Here is a 21,758-nt window from a genome sequence, read left to right on the forward strand (position 1 = left end):
AAGGATGGGACCTCTGTCTCCTAGTGTTTCTATAAAGACGAGGGTCCTATTTTCCATAACTGCCCACTAGCAGGGACAGCTGGCGAAGTCGCATTTGCACTGACCCTTGTTTGGTACTTTTCATTTCCCTGACATTGCCCCTGAAGGACTATCCCCACAGCTCCCCTTAAATGCCATTTATTTCTGTGCAAGTCAAAGTTGACTCAGCTCCTGCTGAACCCTACCTTCCACTAAAACAGACAGTAATGATTCGAATTTGTGTTTATCTTTGATAATACTATGATCTTATACAGGTTTTATGGGAGAGAGAAATTGGATCTACTAGCTTACTGTGAAATCTTCCCATCTCGTGTGCTAGTAGAATGCATATTTCCATGGAGGAAGACCTAGGTTACACACACACACACACACACACACACACACACACACACACACACACAGAGAGAGAGAGAGAGAGAGAGAGAGAGAGAGATCTGGGAATTGTAGTAAGCACTATACGGTACATCCCTCGATTTTGGAGATTTCTGCTTGCTAGTGTGGGTCATAGCTTGAGTCTGTCTCTCAAGAAGTAAATCTGAGTGCTTTACTGTCACCTACAGTCAGGCCAGGGGAGAGCTACTGTGGAATTTTTTTTTCAGTGTGGAGTTCAAAACACGTCTGGCTGGAAGGGCAGGGCAGTGAAACCAGAGGGCTCAGAGGAAGGGAGCCAGAGAGAGCATCTAATACTCCCATTTTGTGCCAAGCACAACCTTTTTGATGTTGAGGGATAGTATTTGTGGAGACTGGCTGCTTTCGAGAAAGAAACAAGGGCCAGCCCTTTGCTTTCCTTCCCACAGCCGGAAAGGGGCGGGTCCTGACTAGCGGTGGTTGTGCCTCTCACCTGTCACCCCCAACCCAGAGGTTGCAAAGCTCCCTAGTGGCAAAGATGGGAAGGCCCCCGGGCCTGCTGCTGATACCCCTCAGGGTCCCTTAGCTCCAGCAGGCCAGGATTAACATGTAATTCCTCCTAGAAATGCCACCAGAGTCACAGAGGTCACAGTTTTTGTAGAAACATGGAAACTAACTTTGGAGCTTTTGTCCCTGATTCCCTACAGAAGACACTGGTCCTGGATGCAACAGGCTTGAAACATGGCCCTATTCCAGGTGGACGGATGGCTCCTGCAGCCCCTCTGACACTGCGCCCCAGGTCCTGGAGCAGGCCTGTGGAATGCAGGAAGCTGCTCCGCACGGCAGATGCTTCTCCTGGGTACCAGCAGCGCTGCCCCCCCGGGATTCCCCTCACTGTGCTGGCACTCAAGTCCCAATCAAACTCCAATATGTTGGCAAAAGTTCTACAACTGAACCCCACCCCCACGCAGCCAGGTGCTTAGTCACGGGCTGGCAGGGCTAAGTGGCAGCACCATGAAGGCTCGCTGGCAGCTCCCCAGGTTTCTGAGCACCTTCTTATGCTGAAGCATCCTCTAGGCTCATGTAAAGCTGGAAACAGTACTTGGGTCTGCTTGGCTTTTGGTTCGGAGTTCCCACGTGCAGAAGTGAAGAGTCTGAAAGCCCCTGCACCTTGGTTCACTGGAGAGGTGTGTACATGACACGCACAAGCCGTTCCTCACATCGGGTGGTGCGGAGGCAGGTTACCAAGCACAGCTCCTGTGGGGATCGGCTTGCTACTGCCCTCCTTATAGGAACTGACACAGAGCTCAGAACTCTGAAAGCCATCAGAGAAGTACAAGGTACAAACAGAAGGAGGAACTAGTTGGATGAATTGGGCTACAACTCTTTCACCCTACTGCTAAATGCAACAACGCAGAGGATTTTCCATACTGTCTTTCACCAGCTCACACCGTAAGGGCTGCTCCTCACGCATACCACAGCCAGTGTGCATAAACCAGGCGAGGCATTCCACGCATTTCCTGTGATTTTCATACTTGAACATTTTACTATGTTACGAAACATTTTAAATAGAGCAAAAATATCATCATAAGAAAAAAGAAGCCAGTGAAGTTGTCTTCTTTGTTTGTTTTCCCTGAAAAACCTCTAATTTCCTTCAATACTGAGAATCACTTTTCTTCTCTCCTATAGTACACCCATCATACAGCTATGCAGATTGCATTGCTTATAGGATCTGTCTGTACAGGCAGTGCCGTGAAAGTGACAGCTATTTTATTTATTTATTAATTTGTTCTGGGGATCAAACTTGCAGCCTCACACTTAACAAGCAGGCACCTATCCCAGCAGGCTAAATCCCCAGGCCAACAGCTACATATTTAAAACTAATATATGGCCTTGAAATGACCTGAACAGAGTACTGATGCTCAGAGCTTCTGACTACAGCTCTAGTTCACAAAAACAAAAGTGCCTGTAAGATTGCTGATTCCATTCCTCCCTCGGCTCACGTATGCTCACGGAGGACTCTTCCTTCACTACAGACTGCGGTCCTCTCACCAGTCAGGCTGGCATCAGTGCCCTCCACACTGCACGCCATGACAGAACCCCAGAATGCTTCTTTCAGTCTTGCATTTCTGTCCTTTCCTTATCTATCTTTCTCTTGGATTATTCATCTGAGGAAATTCCTACTCCACCCACACTTAGAAATGTCATCTTCTCTCGCCAAGGACATTCAACATCTATTCCTACTCAAACCGCATCAGAGAGACACCAAAGGTTCAGCCTAGAAACCCGGGTATTAACTGATCCTCTCAAAAATAAGAGGGTGGATCACTTAGTGATGAAATCTGGAGAGTCACAACATAAACACTTTAGAATGTATTATGCCATCTGGGTGTGGTGCTGCATCTGCAATCCCAGGATTTGGGGAGGCTGGAAGAGGACAGAAAGTTTGAACCCAGCCTGAACAACTTATCAACTTAGCCAGACTCTCTCCAATTAAAAATGTTTGGATGTGTCACTGTGCAAAGGCTCTGAATTCAATACTTGGTAGCACAAACACACACACACACACACACACACACACACACACACACACACACACGCGCGCGCGCGCAAATTATTCTAGATGATTAAAGAGAAAAGTAGGTGAAATGTGGCATTCCAGTTTTTAAAAAGCCAGCAATTAAAAACTAAATGTTACCTCCAATACATGTATTTTATTGTTTTATTTAATAGAAAACTGAAACTTTTTATTTAATGGAAAACTGGAAGTGATTTCAGTAATCATACACCAAAATGTAAGGAAATGATGTAAACCTAAATTGTGGTCTCTCAGTAGAGGGAAATGTCATGTGCACATGTACAAAAATGAAGGGGAGGAAATCAAAGACTCCAGTTAATTATCTGTAGTTTTTGGATAAGGAGGAAATAAATATGAAATTGACACTCACAGATTATGGAAGTGTTTGCTCTCTACACCGAATGAGACTATTGTAGTTCATAAACTTTTTCTTGTCTTTTTCGTTTTTATCGGTACCGGGGATCGAACTCACGACCGTCTGCTTGCAAGGCAGGTGCTTATGCCGCTGAGCTAAATCCCCAGCCCCTGTAGTTCATAAATTAATGTCTGTGTTTGCCCTTCATAATTAGAAAAATTTAAGTCATATAACAGCAATATTCGCAGTGCTTTTTAAGCCTGAGGCTCTAAGGAAAATCTGCCTTATCACTCCCAGAAAATTTCTGCCCCTTTGTTTCTCTTTTCTTTCTTTCTCTTTTGTTTTGAGACAGAGTCTCACAATACAGTACACACTGGCTTTCAACTTGCTGTGTAACCCAGGCTGGCCTCAAACTCCTGGTGATCCTCCTACCTCAGTCTCCTGAGTACTAGGATTACAGGCACATCACTCTATCTAGCTGTCCCTCTCTTTTTCTTTTCTTTCTTTTTTTTGGTGGTACCAGAGATTGAACCCATGACCTCATGCTTGCTAGGAAGGCATTTATGCTGCTGAGCTAAATCTATGGCCCTTTTTTGGTCTTTTTGAGACAGAATTTCACTATGCAGTTCAGGGTCATCAAGAACTCGCTTTTTAACCCAGGGTGGTCTTTTTTTTATTCTTTTTTTTTTTTTTTTCTTTTTTATCGGTACTGGGGATCGAACTCACGACTGCCTGTTTGCAAGGCAGGTGCTTATGCCGCTGAGCTAAAACCCCAGCCCCTACCCAGGGTGGTCTTGAACTCATAGTGATCTTCCTGCCTCAGGCTCCAGAGCTCTGGGCTTACAGGCCTGTGCCACCACATCCCATTGTTGGTATTACCATAAACTAATACAATCCATATGGGAATCAGAATGGAGAGCTTCAAAAAATTAAAATTAGAAATTTCATTCAGGCCTGGGGATTTAGCTCAGCCGCATAAGCGTCTACCTTGCAAGCAGGCAGTCGTGAGTTCGATCCCTGGTACCAATTAAAAAAAAAAAGAAATTCCATTCAACCCAGATATTCCCTCTCTAGGCATCTTACAGAAAGAGTTAAAACATCATATTAAGGTGATGTATGCATATTCTTGTTTTAGCAGCACAATTGATAATAGCTAATTCTTGGAAGCGGCCTGCATATCCACCAACAGGTAAATGCCTTAAAATGTGGCAATTGCACAGAACAGACTACTCTGTCATAAAGAAAGATAAGCTTGAGTCATTTATAGGAAAGTGGATACATCTTATGGCCAAATGTTAAGTGAAGTAACAAGCTTTAATATCAAATGATTTTTCTTATACAAAATCCAAACTATAAAGAACAAAATAAAATATAAATAACAGGAAGTATGGAGTTAGATCTTGCTCAAAGGGGAAGGAGACCAAGGGATGACAAGAATGGGGAGGAAGGGAAGGGAAATGGGATGAAAAAAAGGAGTTAAAATGTGTTACGTACATGCACCAGTTCCACCCATGAATTGGAAACATGATGCACTGCAAACATGTACTAATAAAAGAAAAAAGTGATAATTAAAAGGTGTATTACAAACTTGTGATGGTTTAGATCTGGAATGTTCCACGGAAGCCTCATCGGTTCTGAGGTCCAACTTTTGCAAGGTGCATGGGCTATGGGGGTGCTACTGTCAGTGAATTAATCCTCTGAACTGAAGAGTTCAGAACTGAATGCTTCCTGGAAGTTTGGATCCTGGTCCAAAGGGATGGGTCACTGTGGGTGTTACTTGGGTGTAGTTTTGTCCTGGCTCGTCTCTTCCTTGGCTGCTCTGGGGTGAGTATTTTTACCTTTGCCATGCATCCTGTTTCTAAGCTGGAGCCTGCCAACCATGGGCTGAAACCAGGAGACAATCTAAATCTATTCGCCTCTGAATTGTGGGAATGGGATATTTTGTCCCAATAATGAGAGTGACAAAGGTAACACTACTGAAAAAGAAAATGAATTTAGTTGTAGGTTATGTATAGGTAGGGGAAAGAACTTTGCGTACAGGTGTAAAACACATTTGGATGCCCATTGTTTAAAAGCAAGAATAAAAAGAGCCATGCTACCTATCACAGTAATGTATTGGTGAGCATGTGGCATGCCTGTGTAGAAAACTCATGGCTGGACAGGGGATTTAGCTCAGTGGCACAAGCACCTGTCAGGTACACATGAGGTTGCGGTTTGATTTCTGGCACCAAAACAAAACCAAACAACCAAAACCAACAAATCAACCAAATAAACAAAAAACCTCTCTCTCTCTCACACACACACACATACACACACCCCCCCAAAAAAGCACAACTCATTCTCAAAGGCATATTTGCATTGCAGACTCTGGAGAAAGAGCCTAGAGCAGCAGTTCAGTTGGTGTACATGTGACACACACAAGTGAATATATTCAATGTATATATTTCAAATATTTTTTGAAAATATAAATTAACTTTTTTTTTTTTTGTCTTTTTATCGGTACCGGGGTTTGAACTCATGACTGCCAGCTTGCAAGGCAGGCACTTATGCCGCTGAGCTAAATCCCCAGCCCCCATAAATTAACTCTTAACCCTTATAAAAAAGTATGTTGACAAATGTATTAAAAACCAGACAGCTGGGTGTGGTGGCTCACTCCTGAATCCCAGCACTTGGGCCGCTGACGCAGGAGGATCTTTGCAAGTTCCAGACCAGCCAGGGCTACAAAGTGAGCTCAAGGCCAGCCTGCACTACAGAGCAAGACCCTGTCTCAAAAAAGATCAAGACAAAACAAAAGTAAAAACAAATAAACCAAAAACCAAAATCCAAAATCCAAAAACCAAAAGGCCCCCCCCCAAAAAAAAAACCTAAGCCAAAACAGTATTTTTAAAAGAGGGCACATAAAATTCCTGGTAGGTAAGTTCTGTAACCATAGATTTAACGTGAAAATATTTTTATTTTGTTTTCTGTAAAAGCAAAAGTATTTAGGGTAACTTTCATAAATCCAGATTCAAAGGCAACAAAAGATGAACAGAAAGGTTGGATTTTTAAAAATCTGTATGCATAATAGAGGATACATTGCTAAGAGAGTAATTACAATTTTTTTTTTTAGGCTGGCCTCGATATTTCACTGATCCTCCTGCCTCAGCCCCTCGAGTGCTGGGATTAAGGCGTGCGCCACCGCGACCACCTTTTTTTTTTTTTTTAATCGATACCAGGGATCGAAATCACGAAAGCCTGCTTGCAAGACAGGCGCTTATGTCGCTGAGCTAAATCCCCAGCCCCATTGTTTTTTCTTTTTTTTTAAACAAATCTCAAAACACAATAACGAAAAACAAACTGAAAATGTCTCTTTCCTGCGATCGCAGAAATCAAATCCTACGTCAAAAACGAAAGTGATAGTTACACGTAACCACCCCAGTGGACGAATTAGGTTTGGCACCCGCCGGCCACTATTTTCCTGCCAGCGACTTCCCCTTCCAGGAGCGCCGCCGCTGAGCGAACTGCGCTGGTTGATGACGTATTTCCTGTTTCCTCTCAGCCCGCGAGAGCTAATGGGCAACTCCAGCCTTCGCACAATTTGGCGGATCCCGAGCACGGAATGGGTCCTTTACAGTAATATTGGCCAGGAGAAATGGTTAACCATTGTTTTCTTTATTTCCTCAGGCCAATCCCGGAATAGGACTTCTTTTTCCCCTACCGGAAGTTGAACTCCGAGTTTCCGCGCTGAGCTAAGCCCCTCCCTTTTATTTTGAAAAAGGCGCTCGCTGAATGGCTTAAACTGGGCTCGAATTCGAGATTCTCCTGCCTCACCTCGTACAGTGCTGGGATTACAGGCGTGTTTGGCTTTAGGAATACGATTTTTTTAAATAATGAAAGTAACGTAAGATATTAATTTTCTAGGTGTTTGTCAGTTCAGTCAAGTTGACAAAACCGTTACAGCAGGGTTCTTTGCTAAAACTAGGTTTTACAAGAAAATGCACTGATATCAGTGAAATCTAATGTTACAGTTCGACTTCTTTGCTGTAATAATCTCAAAATTCCTTTTTGGGGGGCCAGGGATTTAGCTCAGCGGCTTAAGCGCCTGCCTTGCAAGCAAGCAGTCGTGAGTTCGATCCCCGGTACCGATAAAAAGGAAAAAAAGACAAAAACAAATTCCTTTTCTGTTTCTCAGGTTTCTGCAAATAGATATTTCAGAGATTTTTTTTTAAAGTGTGTATTTATTTCCTGATCATTGTGTATACATCTCCCCTGATAACGGTGATATTTGGCCATAATTATGAGACTTCGCTATGCTCCTAAGCTTGGTTATGCTTTGCAGTGAGATTTACAGAGAATGGACATTTCCTTTAGGGCGTATACTCCAGTTATTTATCACAGTTTTGCAGCAGAGGAAAGCTATTTTCTTGAAACAATAGAGAGAAGCCACTTCTGTTAAAAGGAAAAAAAAATTCTGTTTTCTGGTGCTGGGGATTTAGCTCAGCGGCACCAGCTCCTGCCTGGCAAGCCCAAGGCTGTGAGTTTGATCCACATACCCAAAAAACAAAAACCCCTTATTTTTTGTTTCCAGATTGTCAGTTTCAACTGCATCTACATGCACTGTAAGTTTCAGCATCTTTTTCTTTAGTAATATTTACACTAAAAACAGTAAAAGTGTGAGCTCAGCTGTCACTGTTCAGCAGCCTCATAATTACACCATGCTGTATGGTATTCAGTGACACCTCCACTGCAGTTACAAGCAGTAAACATTTTACCATTGCCATGAAGTTGTTTGGTTTTCAGACAATGACTTGAAATGAGTACTGAGAATGTAAAGTTTGCCATTTTATCTTCATCAGAAGATCTTCATTTTATCTTCCTCAGAAGACATTCTGTAGACTGTCGCCCATCCCATAGAAGTTACAGCCACAGTGGCTGTAATAACAGTGAAATGCTGCAGTCTCTTGGGTTGCAAAGGTGCACACTCATTTGGCAGGTGATAGCTTGATTAAGGGTGATATGATTGCAAGTTATAGGCTGCAACTTTCCTAACCTCCCTTGGCAAATGAGCTCAGGAATGTGCTGTAGCACAGAGGAATACACAGGAATAAGATACACAGTCATGGCCTAAAGAGTTGCAAAAGAAGGGTCACACTAGCGAATTTACCAGAAATATTTCCTCTTATGGGCCAGGGAAATGTGTTTATGTGTGTTTCATTAGTAGTACCTGACTGAAATCTGCTGTAGGGGAGAGATGTTATAGCAAGGTTCTGACCAAAAGTGCTCTTGACTGCCATGCATTTCAGTGTTCACAATTCAGTGTCCCTTCCCTTCACACATTCAACACACTTTGTGTCAAGGTTGGAAGAAACACACTTATCCATCAAGGTTGGTAAACTAATCAGAACAATCTGGATTCTCTGCCAAGAAAGCCTTATATTTCTGGTCAGAAATGCTGGTTTCTTTCTAATATCACAAGATTCATACATGTAAGGATTTTTCCATTACAATATTATTTTTCCATCTTTTTGAGGCAGGGTCACTATGTAGCCGAGGCTAGCCTTGAACTCGAAGTGATCCTCCTGTTTCAGCCTTCTGAGTGCTGGGATTACAGGTGCATGCCACTATGCCTGATTTGATATTACAGTATTAACAATCCAACTGAGTAACTACTAATGATAAGAAAACTCTGCTGTGTTTCTCTCTGTCTGCAACTTCAGTGTCTTCCTGAAACTTCTCAAGTACTGCAGTAACATGCATATAAATGTAACATAGAGAAGCCCAGCATCACTGATTTCACAGTGCTTCCATTTCTTACCAAAAACTTGTCTTGTTTCCACTGAAGACTTTGTTTAAACAATTGTTTCCTTATTCACCCAGAGAAAAGAGTTAATAGAAGACTCTGTAGTACTAGAAATTTAGCAGCTTACAAATATGTTTTATTTTCATTTTTCTGGGTCAGTGATCAGGGCTCAGGTTAGCTGGATTCTCACAAGGCTAGATGCTTATAATTGTAAAAATATACATGTAATGTAAGGAAAATTTACAGTAAAGATGAATTGCATGGTATATATCAAGCATGCCAAGAAAAAGAAAGAAAAAATATGTTTAGCTTGTTAGATTCTATGCTTCTGGACTTTTTGTGTACTTTCTTGATTTGTTGACAATAGCAAAAATAAGGTATTAGCTATCTTTATTTCATGTTTCATGAAATTTTCAATGCAATTAAAACAATAGAAGTAGAGTAAAAGTTTGTAAGATTTATAAGTTTATAAAATTATTTACAAAAAGAATTTTAATAATATCTGTGTTTAAAAATAGTTTCCTAAAACTTTTTGATAACTTTAGTTTTTTAAGTTTTTTATTTTTTGGTAACTTATATGTTTATTTTATTTCTTGGTAACTTACATGTTTATTTTATTTTTTGGTACCTAGGATTGAACTCATGACCTCATGCTTGTCAGGTAGGTGCTTATGCCTCCAAGCTAAATCCTGGGCCCTGGTAACTTATATGTTTAAAGTTACACTAAATAAAATGAAGATGGATATTCATTGAATATCTCCATTACTAAAATACTGAAACATTAGGTACTGAGAACTTCCTAGTCCCAGCCTCTTGAGTCCTGGGATTATAGATGTGGGCCACCATGCCTGGCTGAACATAAATTTAAAAATAGGTTATTTTGTGCTTATTATTGCAGAGGAACTATAGCTGTTTTGTTGACAAATATACATGTCAGAGGCACACTGAAAATTTTTACTATTGCTGTAGGGACTATATGATTTTGGAATTTATAAAATAGTATATTCATTAATTTGTCTATGGAATATAGGTAGATGGTTTGTAACTGCTTATTTCCTAGTTTTTCACTATAAATGTACGTAACTAAGGTTCAAAGACTCAAATGCAAGTAGTAAAACGTGAATAAGAAATGAGTGAGGAATAAAGAAATAAGGAAACAAAAGTGAAGTAGGATTATTTAAAGGTTTTTTTTGATAAGGAAGCATTGTCAAATAAGCATTATTTTGATTGTTCTCTAAAAGGATTTGCTGTCTACTAAAGGCCAGTGCATTTCATGGAATAAACTCACAATGTTTCTGCATATAAGTTTCTGATAGTTTTAAAAATCATCATCCTTTATCTCAAACCATATACAAACATCAACTCGAAGTAAACAGAATCCGGGCGTGATGGCTCACACCTATAATCCCAGCACTCGGGAGGTTGAGGCAGGAGGGTCATTGTGAGTTTGAGACCAGCCTGGGCTACAAATCGAGCTCAAGGCCAGCTGAACTACATAGAGACCCTGTCTCAGAAAGACAAAAAATGAAGTAATCAGAGGGCTGTTATGTAGTAAAAACTACTAAAGGAGATGATCGGGATAAATTCCATGAGAACAAGCTTCTGAGATGCTTTTTTTTGCATTATGATATTAAAAAAGACAGGTAAAAAAGGCAAAAATAAGGTGAAAGGAATCAGAGTGAAGAGAACCCATGGGATGGCAGAATATATTGGTAAACCTTGAATCTGAAAAGAATTTCATAACAAAATGCTTAAGAAATTGAACAATAGCAAGAAGACAAAAACATGACTTAAAAGTCAGCAAATGCCTAAGCAGACATTTCTCCAAAGAAGACATTTAAACAGCCAAAGTTATAAGAAAACATTCTCAGCATCGCTGAATGGTCAAGGAACTACAAATGAAAATCGGGCCAGGAAGCTGCAGGGTAACCGGGGAGAAACTAGGGTGCTGGGTGGTCTATGTGGAGTCCTGCTGCCCGCCTGCCTGAGGATCACAGGCTACCCCTGGAGTGCAAGGTGCCCCACCAGCGCCAGCATCTTTGGCTAGTCTTGTGGAGTGTTTGAAATAGAAAGGATTCCAGGTGCTTAACGGAGTGTGGAGAAGGTGATGGGGAAGGATGGCTGGCCTTTGTCTTAGGCAGTCTCCTACAGAGGTCTGGCTTGCAGCTGTGAGGAAAGTGGAATGGTTGGGGGCAACTGAGGTAGGCCAGACCAAGAGAGGCAGAAAGGAGACCAGGGGGCCCCAATTTCTTGTTTTCCTTATTTAATCTGTAGTAAGAATGTTAACCATTAAGGAAACACTGATGACACAAATTTTATTAGCCTTAAATTTACCTACCCTGGGGCTGGGGATTTAGCTCAGGGGCATAAGCACCTTCCTTGCAAGTGTGCTGTTGTGAGTTCGATCCCTGGTACTGATAAAAACAAAAAGCACACAAAAAAATTTACCTAGCCTATCTAATTCCTTTTAAGACCGAGACTCCAAGATAAAGAGTAATAATTTCCATGATTTACAGGGATATACAATTGCAAGGCTTAGAATATTCAGTTCCAAATCGCCCAGATCAATACTAGACATTGTCGCACCATCGTATTAAAACTACAATTATCTGGGTTCTAGGAAAATCAGAGCCCCCTAGACTACCCTGTGACAAGATCACCCTCCTGAGGACAGTTGTCTCATGGGAATGAACTACTCCTCAAGGCTAAGAATTGCTCCAGAGCCGTGCAACAAGGACCAGGACTGAGGTAATGATTTACTATGCCGCCTCCATCCTGAGCTATCCATAAAAGCTGGCCTTGTGCTTTGTGGAGTGGGCCAGTCTGAACCTGTCCTTCCACTCACTCAATTTCTTTTTCCTAGTCTTCCTTACTTTCTAATTCTGCCTAATGAATCTGCACATCACTGTTACCTCCTGAAATTCTTCCATCATGTGAATTAAGAGCCCACTTAGCAGGCCGAGTCGAGGGCCATACATATCTTGTCTTTGGGGAACTTTCTAAGATCCCGTCCAGTAATATAACTAGAGAGATCTATGAGCTCCATTGCCAGTCTTTTGGTTATAGGAGTGCTGGTGAAATGGAAAAAGAAGAGGCTTGGCTGCACACGGAAGTCACTGTGCACAACTTTGTGTTAAGTAAATACCTAAAATCAGTGTTTGGGTGGTTGTCTAGTACCCTATTTAGATGCTAAAAATTGGTGTTTGGGCGCATGGAAGTATAGGTCAGTGGTACAGTGCTTGCTTAGTAATGCAAGAGCCCTGGATCCAATCACTAGCACTATAAAAATATTGTTTTTACAATTTAAAAAAATGAAATTAACCCCAAGGACTTAAAATAATGACACATATGGAGGAGGAGACTAGAGAGGAACAAATGACAATTCACCCACTTATGCAAACTAAACTTAAATGAATCTACTGGGCAGGCATCCAAGGATCCCAGTGCCTAGCAACAAACTTTTGCCTTGCGTGAACACAGTCTGCATTGATGATCTGGCTAGCAGCTTTAGCAGCATCCAAAAGAATTTTTAGCCATTTTTCTGCTAGCCTTCAGGTCAGAATGGTTCTGTCTGGAGGTGAGGCAGCAGAGACTGCAATGTCACAGTAAAAGTTCTCTCAGACAGTGCCTTCATGGCCCCCATGCTACTCCAGGGAATAGCTCCTAAGTTCATTGTACTGGCTAATGCCCGCAGACAAGCCCAGTTGCAGTGTTGTAGGACAGGAAGATAAACCAGGGAGAAAAGGTGTGATGAAATATATTTAGCCTGTCCCCAGCCATGCCCGGTGTTCTGGGCTGATGAGAGCACTTACGGCCAGAAGTGAGTTTTGTGGTCTGTCTCATGTCACTTTATTCCTCAGGTCTGACCCTTAGGGTATGATGTCAAGGAAGGGATATAGTCACAGTCTCAGCTTGTTCACGTGTAACGTGGTAAAAAGGAAGGTGTCACTGGGGTTATGTAACAGATGCAAAGATACACGCATGGAGCAATGGACTGCCATCAATTTTAATGTGAGCTGAGCACTGCAGTCAGTTGTTTTCATGAGCTGCATCATGCCACAGCTTATGTGTGCTAAACTGTTGACTGAAAAACTATCGAGACCTACACTGAGCCCATGATTTTATTGGCATGAACAAAGAAAGAACGGGAGGATTCTTACCTGGACAAGTGCCTCGTGAGACTCTCACCTGCATGGAGATTCAGGACCCTCAGCTCTATTCTTCAAATCATCTGTGAAAGGAAACGAAGAATATCAAATGATGTTTGTTACAGTAGGGTAGGCATCCTTGGTTCAGGAGCACCACAGGTAGGCGTAGGGACCACGCCAACAGGATTTTACACTGCGAGGGGGAGGGATGGAGTTCAGTCCATAGTACATCCTTTGCAAGTGGGAACTTATAATTAGGGATCAGGATAGGGGTTAGTGGATGGAAAATTACTAAGCAGTAACGTCAGTTACGAAGGAGATTCTGGCTGGGATCGCCGATGGGATTCTTGCTGAAGACGGAGCAGAGTGACACATGCCACCTGGGGTAAGACAGTGGCTGGGGAACATGATCATGGATTGAGGATGGAGGGACGTGTTTTGCTAAACTGATTTACCAGGGTTCTTTCTAAACCTGGGTTTTGTCAAACAAGTACATAGATGGGCTGAGGAAAAGGGCCAGGGCCCTGAGGAACTGAAAAAACAGAATGCCACTCTCTAGCATTGGGCGGAAAGAAGAAAGTCTGCATACTAAGGGGACAGAAGCAGAAAGACGAGTGAAGGGAAGTGTGCTTGACCTTTGAAGAAGACACTGGTCCTGGGTCTTGCCAGGCATATGGAAAATAATCTCCTTGTGCCTACACACAATGGTACTGAGCATCACTTCATAGGCAAGGACTTAAAGCATAGAAGGCACATGTGGGTGACACCACAGTAACACCGTGTGCAGGTTCTTTGCCTCCTCCTCCTCAGCCTTTAATTTTTTGCTTTGATAGTCCTTATTTGTTTTCAGGTGAGCTGAAGAAACCTTTATTTTTATTAGTACACATTTGCAGTGAAAACTTTGGGCGAAATTGGTACGTGTACATGACATCTTTATCCATCTTTTCATTCCCTTCCCTTTCCCATCTCTTCCGTCCATCTCATGGTCCCCCTTCTGGAAAGGCCCACCTCACTGCTTCCCGTTGCCTGTCTCTGACCCAGCTATTCCATTTTGAGGAAAGAATTACAGACATTATATTACAGTGACACATGCATGTTCTGTTTATAGGAGCAGAATTCATAATACCTGAGTCTTGAGAGCAGCCTGTGTGTCATCAACAGATGAATGGGTAGAACAATGTGGCATGAACACACAATGGAGCACGACTCTGTCATAAAGCTACACTTATTTGTAGGAAAATGGATGCAACATGACACCATAATATTAAGTAAAATAAATCAGACGTATGAGCCTGATGTCACATGGCTTTCTATTATAGGAGAACCAAAAATATAAATAAAGAGCTGATACAATCTTGGAAAGTATCTGGGAACTATAGACTGAGCTACTAAATAGCTGATAAAAGCAAAATTGCTAAATTATCCTAATAAGATTTCAAAATTAGGTTGTGCACATTTAATAAATAGATCCAAAAAAAAAAAAAGCCATGGTGAGAATTATGCCATTTTTCAAAAAGAGTTCTAGAGCAATTTTCACTAGTCAGATTTTGAAGGATTTTTTCTCTTGGGCATTCTAGATACGTCTACACGTTTTATCATTTTGCTTCTGAGACGGGTCTTGCTACACTGCTCACTGCCCGTCTGGCCTTGAACTTGCGCCAGGCCCTGAGTGGCCAGGATTCCAGGTGTCTGTCACCACAGCTGGCTTAATGGAACGGTTTGACTTTAATATATTCTACCTGTAGAAATTTGTTTTCTAAGGTAGTTATATGTCTAAGCCTGACTTTTTCAAAATTATTTCTTGTACCAAAAATAATTAAAAATTGAAATAGTGAGGCATAATGGCATATTGGGAAGTAATTGTGGCCCATTAATATAGAATATTTGGAAACTTTCCAGAGAATAAATTGGAAGTTATCTAAAATCTAGCCAGGTATAATTCCACATGTTTACAGTCCCAGATACTAGGAAGACTGTGGCAGGGAAATCACTTGAGCCCAGGCATATAAGAACAGCCTGGGTGCACAGTAAAATATAATGCCTAAACCAACCAACCAGTCAGCCTGACAGCAGAGCAAATGGTCTGGGCCTTCAGAGCTTCTTACTGTGGTGGGGACCGCAGAAGAAAATTGGGTTTAGTGTTATGACTGCAGCCGTTTATACCTTCCAAATTTTACAGCCAGCCCTCTTTTCTTCTTGGTGCACTTACAATGCACAATGTATATATCTTTTTTTACCATGAGTTTTGAAAAACACATAATCAGTACTAGGCCTTCCTTACATTCTTTATAAGCAGGCTATTAGCAATAACCAGTATTGTTACAACTTTTTTTTGAGACAGGGTTTTACTACATAGTTCAGAGGAGCCTTAAGCTCGTTCTGTAGCCTACGCTGGCCTTAAACTCATGACGGTCCTCTTGCCTCAGCTTTACAAGTGCTGGGATTACAGGCCCATGCCACCCTGTTCAGCTGTTATAATTCCGTAGTGAATATAATATGCATTAAAGGAACCACAGAGAAATGCACATGCATTTTGCTAGCTTGATCTGACATGATATTTTCCCAAATTCTGCCATCTACAGGCAGAATTCCTAACAATGTTCAGTTGGTAGAGGACTACAGGATACAGGCAAGGATGCAGAGGATGAAAACAGCCATGCTCCATGCATATGGTGCAGGTGTGACTAGAAAATTCCTTGCAGGCCGTTATCAGCACTGCCTGAGATGACAGCGTTGGGCATGCTGGGCACCCTGACCAGCCAGAGCACTACTGCTGCACGCTGAGGTCCGAGGCTGAAGGAGACATGGGACTGAGGTGGTGGGTGGCACTCTATGCTCAGGGGCTACACCGAGGCTGCAAAGCCTCTGGTCTTCGATTTTTCCAGTTTCTTCCTAGAAGTCCCAGAAATTGGGACTTAACATTGCTATGAAAATGGAAAGGTTCACATAATTTTAATCACTGCAATAGTATTCATTTAACAGCTTCAAAAGCCATTAAAATAACTTAAAGCACATGCTTTTCAAAATATTAGGGAAGGTCAGTCATGCAAACTTTAAGTGGTAATCTTCATTTCTTTTTACTTAAGTTTTACATGCTACATGTGTGACCTGAAATCTAGCTTTACACACACACACACACATACACACACACACACACACATACCCACACACACCCCAAAAATACACATCAGTAGTAATCTCAGAACTCATGTAAGGCATAAGCAATGTAAAAAATTTAGATGTTTATTTATATTTCTATCTATTTATTGTCTTTTTGAGACAGGGTTCTCCTATGCAGTTCATGCTGGCCTTGAACTTCTGCCTCAGTTTCCTAAAAGAAAATACACTGCTGTTTCTATGTGTGTCTGTTTTCTCCTGTTCACCAAACTAGGTAGGCAAATTCCAGGTCTTGGATAACTCAGTTTCCTAAGTGCTGGGGTTACAGATAAGCTGCCATGCCTGGTTTGATGTTCATATGATTACTACAGATTTCCAAGTGCTCCTACACTGTGTAATGTTTGCCCTTATGCTGGGACACTGAGGCTGACCTTCCACTCTTTGCCGCATCCTGGCAGAAGGGTCGATCCCTCCCCTGAGCACCTGCTACCCTCTCTCCACAGCACAGCATATCTCATGCAGGGGTCAGCTTTTCAGGTGGTAAAAATGAATAAAATATTGCATCATTCTCTTTGCTCTTGAATTTAGCTACATAAGTTGTTTGTCTTTCTGTAGATTAAAATTCTTCATTGGTGTCCTGTACATATATGCTATGAATCCAGCCTATCAATCTGTCACAATTTCTTTATTCACCTGACTTTCGCATCCATGAACATTGCACATTTTTGTAAATTATCAGTGTGCACACTACCCTCTTACCTTCTTCTGAATTATTTGTTGCTCTACATAAAGAAACATTTTTTAAAATTGGTACTGGATATCGAACTCATGACCACGCGCTTGCAAGGCAGGTGCTATGTCGCTGAGCTAGATCCCCAGCAAAGAAGCATGTTTAACAAAGTCCTAGTTTCTATGTCTCTTTACTCCTCTAACACTACAGTGATAACCAGTTTCATGATAGAGAAAGAAAACACACTGCTCTTTCTGTGTGTGTCTTTTTTCTCCTGTTCACCAATCTAGGTAGACAAATTCCAGGTCTCAGATGACTCAACAGCTAATAATTATTGAGCCTTTTATTTTTCATCTATGCATGATGAATTATTTGGAGTTGTTAAAGTACTTAAATCACACAAGATATTGAGAGGTATTTTTATGATTTCCATGGACAGAAATAACGTGCATACAAGATAAACAGCAAAGGCCACAGACCTTACATGTGTTAGTTTTAGGAGACTTTCATGCTGGTTTTGCCCGGCTGCCGCCCTCTTTCTCCTCTGTATTGGTCACTTTACGGGATTAGCAGTGCAAAGCAACAGACACCACACCATTGCTTCCCCTTGGAGGTGCTTCCTCTCTCCAGAAAAGTAATGCAAGTCCCAGCCTTCTTTACATCTGGGCAATAACCTGACCAGGTCGTCCATGGAGAGGTGCATTTGATATCATAAATATGGAAGATCTCTCGGAATCAACAGGAGCATATTCATAAAAGAAAATCTGTCCTTGGCCTTTTCCCTTTCTCTTTATTACTGAATATAAAAATCTTGTGCATTACTCATCTCGACAAAATAAAACCATAGTGCAGATTACTCCTGTAACATGGCAGATGGAATCTACACAGTCAGAGAAGCTTCTCTAGTAACATACTATAGAAATGACCCTGAAAGTATAGCCTTGGCAAATGGAATCTAGCAGAAGGTGCACACTCAAAGCCTGGACTGGACCAGGGCTTTGGCTGAGTTCACATATTGCAAGGTCTGATCAGCATGTTGCTTTTAAGATAATGTTAGTACAGTTTTGTATTGTTCAGAGCAGATCACAATTTCCTCTGAAAGAAGGAGGATCCTGTAAGACTTGTTTCTTGTATCCTTATCATCAGCAAATGTCTGTTTCTCTAGTAAGTGGTTAGTTACCTTCCTTGATTTCTTTCCTGCAAGTGTCAGAGCTTATCTGCTCAGGCTGAAAACATGGCTACTCACGGGTGAGTCATGTGCTGAGGGGTACAGTGTGAGGTTACAGGACCATCGTCAAGCAAGGCAGAGTGGTGGCCCTTCCACGTTAGGCCAGCATCTTTGGTGTCCAGCAGTACCTCCTCGCACCCTGGCTTACTCACCTGGAGACCAAAGTCCTCACTCTGTGCTATGTAGTTGATGAGATACTGCAGTTTTACTGACTGTTCACACCTCCAGAGTCTACCTCCCAAGTTAATAGTTGAGGATTTAATTCACAGTGCATTAGCCTTAGTGACTGAGTCACAAAGATCTAAAGTGAAATAGTTCCTTCAGGAGAGACAGACATCCCGGGGCTTTTCTGGGCCCTGGATGTTAGACTTAACTGAAAAAACAATTAAACATTCTGCTTATTCAGTTGATTTTTTTCCCTGATGTTCTCCATTATGAGTTCATAGGCTTCAGCTTTGTAATCCTTTCTTTTTCTTTTTTGACACAGTGTCTCAGCTGGAAAAATCTCGGCATATTCAGCTCAGCTCTGCGCTAAGAGCCAGGACTGTGGGAAGAACACACGGAGAAGAGCTGGATGTCTAAGCCTGAGCTCTAGACCAGATTTAGTAGCCATGCAGTGCAGCAGAACGAAACCCTAAAACAAACAATAAACAGCAGGCAAAATATCTGTTCCTCCTCAACGTGTCCTGGGTCTCAGGTACATGAAAGCATGTTCTAAATACAAAAATCTACTTCTGTTCTAGTATGTGAGAGAGACGGTTAAACAGGCAAGCTTGTGAAAGCCACATTCACGGAATATACATCAGGCTCGTCTGCCTGAGAACAAGATCAGATTTAAGAACTCCCCCACACTGAGATCAGATGCAGTCCTGTGACTTGAGAGATGGATTTCACTTCTTATTACAGCTCTATGAGGCTTTTACAGTTCTACACTAGTTATTTCAAAAAGTACACCCTTAATTTGTTTACTTATTTAATAGTTAAAATGGCCGTGTATGACACAACCTTTTTCTCAATGAAAGGAAAGCAGTGAGGTAGAGTTCTGACACATACACATCATGCAGTCAGAGTTCTGTTGAGAGTGATTTTCCATTCCATTATTGTCACGTGTATTCACATAAACTCTCTCTCTCCCTCTCTCTCTCTCTCTCTCTCTTTCTCTCTCTCTCTCTCTCATACACACACACACACACACACACACTGAAACAAAGAAACCAAATAAGCATTTTATAGTCATAGTAAATCTTTAGAAAAGAATAACACCAAGATTTGAACAGTGGTCTCCCCTGCAAGTTGAAATTGGGAACGATCTGGGATGTGTGCAGACTTGCTCTGGCTACATTAGAGAACCTTACATTTACTAGGTGCCATGAAAACCAGCAATGTGTTCATACACCTACGAGTAAGTTAACAAAGTGTAAATACAGTAGTAACTTAGAAAAAACCCCTTCTCAATATAATTCTTATCATTTCACATAATTTGACTGTAGTCAGCTTGATTATTTTTTCCATATACTTTCTTCTATTGTGTATCCATCCCAGTATTCTAGGTAACTTTTAAACAGTTTTTTTTTCTGGTACCAGGAATTGAACTCATGACCTCGCACTTGCCCGGAAGGTGCTTATGCCACTGAGCTAAATCCCCAGCCCTCAAATAGCTTTAAGAAGCCATTCATTTCATTTTGTGCAGTCTGGAGAGCTGATTAGAGAGAAGACAAAATTTTGTAAACCTTACAGTCATGATAAAGTATTAGGACAATTTTGGGACTACTTTCTGTCTCAAAGCAGGTCCTGGTCCCCCTCTTGGGAAATAGCCTGAGAATGACAGTCCTGATTGGGTCCTGTAGCAATGCCAACTCCAATGGCACATGTACTAGACCATGCAATTTTCAGTATAAATTTGGAGAAGAATGGATAGAGGAGAAGGCATACATAACGGATACACTGAGGCTGTTAATTAGTAATTAAATAGGATATAGCCAAATCCATAAAAAATTTACATATTTTGAAGGAAGCTAAATGTTTCCCCATCAAAACGATTTTGTCAGTACTCAAGAGGCTGAGGCAGAAGTATCTCTGTGACTTTGAGGTCAGTGTAGGCTACAGAGCAAGTTCAAGGTCAGCTCGCACTACACAGTGAGATTCTGTCCTGAAAAACAAAAATCAAACAAACCAAACAAAACAAACGAAAAACAAAAAAAAAAACCCCTGACTTTAATTTTCCAAGAGTCAGAATTTTGCAGCTAGTGCATAAACATGTTTGGGTCAGCGAATGATTGCACTGTAGATTAGCAGTGCTGTGAAACTGTCACCTTAAGGATGTCTTCTTAGCCCTCTACATTTATGTGTATACTCTGTCATGTTCTTATAGCCAAACGGGGTCTGAGAAAGTCCCTCAAAGAGAAGACGGTGGCCTCAGTGCACTGAACCCCCGGGGTAGGTTTTCGGTTCACTGCCTTACATCACAGAAAGTAACTGCAGGACATTGTCAGTGACAGCGCAGAGAGATTTTCTTAGGCTGAGGTGATGCACAAATTAGAAAATTAGAGTGGGGGCCCTCAGTGGGGGCTGTGGTCACAGTTGGGATTATTTTAAGTGGTCTTGGGGGTGTCTTCAAGAGGGGTGATCCATGTGAATTCCTAATTTCAGGTGCCATTAAGGGGGTTCATTAGAATACGTAGTATTTTTGTGTGTTTGGAGTTTAGAGATAGGCAGCCCACTTGGTATTGCCATTTTGAAGAGGGGAGCCAAGTTTTTGTGAAGCACAGACGCAGTTTGTGTGTGAAACTCATTTACAGGCTTCTTGTATCTTTTATTTTTTTTTTAATTTTTTTTTGTCTTTTTCCTTTTTATCGGTACCAGGGATCGAACTCACGACTGCCTGCTTACAAGGCAGGTGCTTATGCCGCTGAGCTAAATCCCCAGCCCCCTTGTATCTTTTAGACCCAGGGGGATTTTTTAAAAAGTGAATTTCCTTGAAAAGCAAAAGGCTGTACAATCTTGGATAACTTTGTGTCAAGAAGCTGCTGTCTGCTTAAGTATAATTTTAAAGTTACAATGCTGCTTGTCTCCTGGATAAAATGACACAGTGTTTCCAAATGACGATATAAAAGCCTTATTATATAAACTTCAGGCAAAATCAAAACAGCCCAGAACAAACTTCTTTGCTTATCTTTTTTTCAAAGCTTTTAAAGTTTTTGGTGCTGAGGGACCTCCTGTTTGCTAGACAAGGGTTCTGCTACTCAGCTAGATCCTCAGCCTCTGAGCTAAATCCGCAGCCCCTGAGCTCAGTCCCCAGCCCCTGTTTGTCTTTACATGTATTTTGTGGATGTGTTAGGAAGTTTATGGAAAAGCTCAAGTACAAAATGTTTACTGAGATCTGTTTAGTGGCCATATTATCCAAATAAGAAAATAACAGGAATCATTATAAAGGAAA

The 21,758-nt window shown here is 41.5% G+C and overlaps 2 long non-coding RNA genes and 1 pseudogene across 7 annotated transcripts in view; 1 reads left to right on the forward strand and 2 right to left on the reverse strand.

Moving 5' to 3' along the window:
• The window catches only part of LOC101789269 (uncharacterized), an 872,528-nt gene that overhangs the window by 57,779 nt on the left and 792,991 nt on the right, over nt 1-21,758 (reverse strand). Inside the window, exon 4 of the long non-coding RNA XR_010047764.1 lies at nt 13,260-13,330. This is a non-coding gene — a long non-coding RNA (uncharacterized LOC101789269). The remainder of the gene's footprint in view (nt 1-13,259; nt 13,331-21,758) is intronic.
• Nucleotides 6,837-18,987, forward strand: LOC106029213 (uncharacterized). 6 transcript variants are annotated; one of them, XR_010047768.1, is made up of 6 exons: nt 6,837-6,954; nt 7,078-7,918; nt 8,834-8,910; nt 9,732-9,760; nt 11,720-11,847; nt 18,810-18,987. It is a non-coding gene; the product is annotated as an uncharacterized LOC106029213 (long non-coding RNA). The 6 variants fall into 6 exon arrangements; XR_010047767.1 differs by having other exon boundaries at nt 6,841-7,200; nt 7,888-7,918; XR_010047769.1 differs by having other exon boundaries at nt 6,853-6,954; nt 7,888-7,918.
• LOC111753565 (small nucleolar RNA U3) lies at nt 17,935-18,037 on the reverse strand (annotated as a pseudogene).

Source organism: Cavia porcellus, unplaced genomic scaffold (genome assembly GCF_034190915.1).
Source record: "Cavia porcellus strain 051 isolate PalLab524CR breed Dunkin Hartley unplaced genomic scaffold, mCavPor4.1 scaffold_6, whole genome shotgun sequence".
Lineage (NCBI taxonomy): Eukaryota > Metazoa > Chordata > Mammalia > Rodentia > Caviidae > Cavia > Cavia porcellus.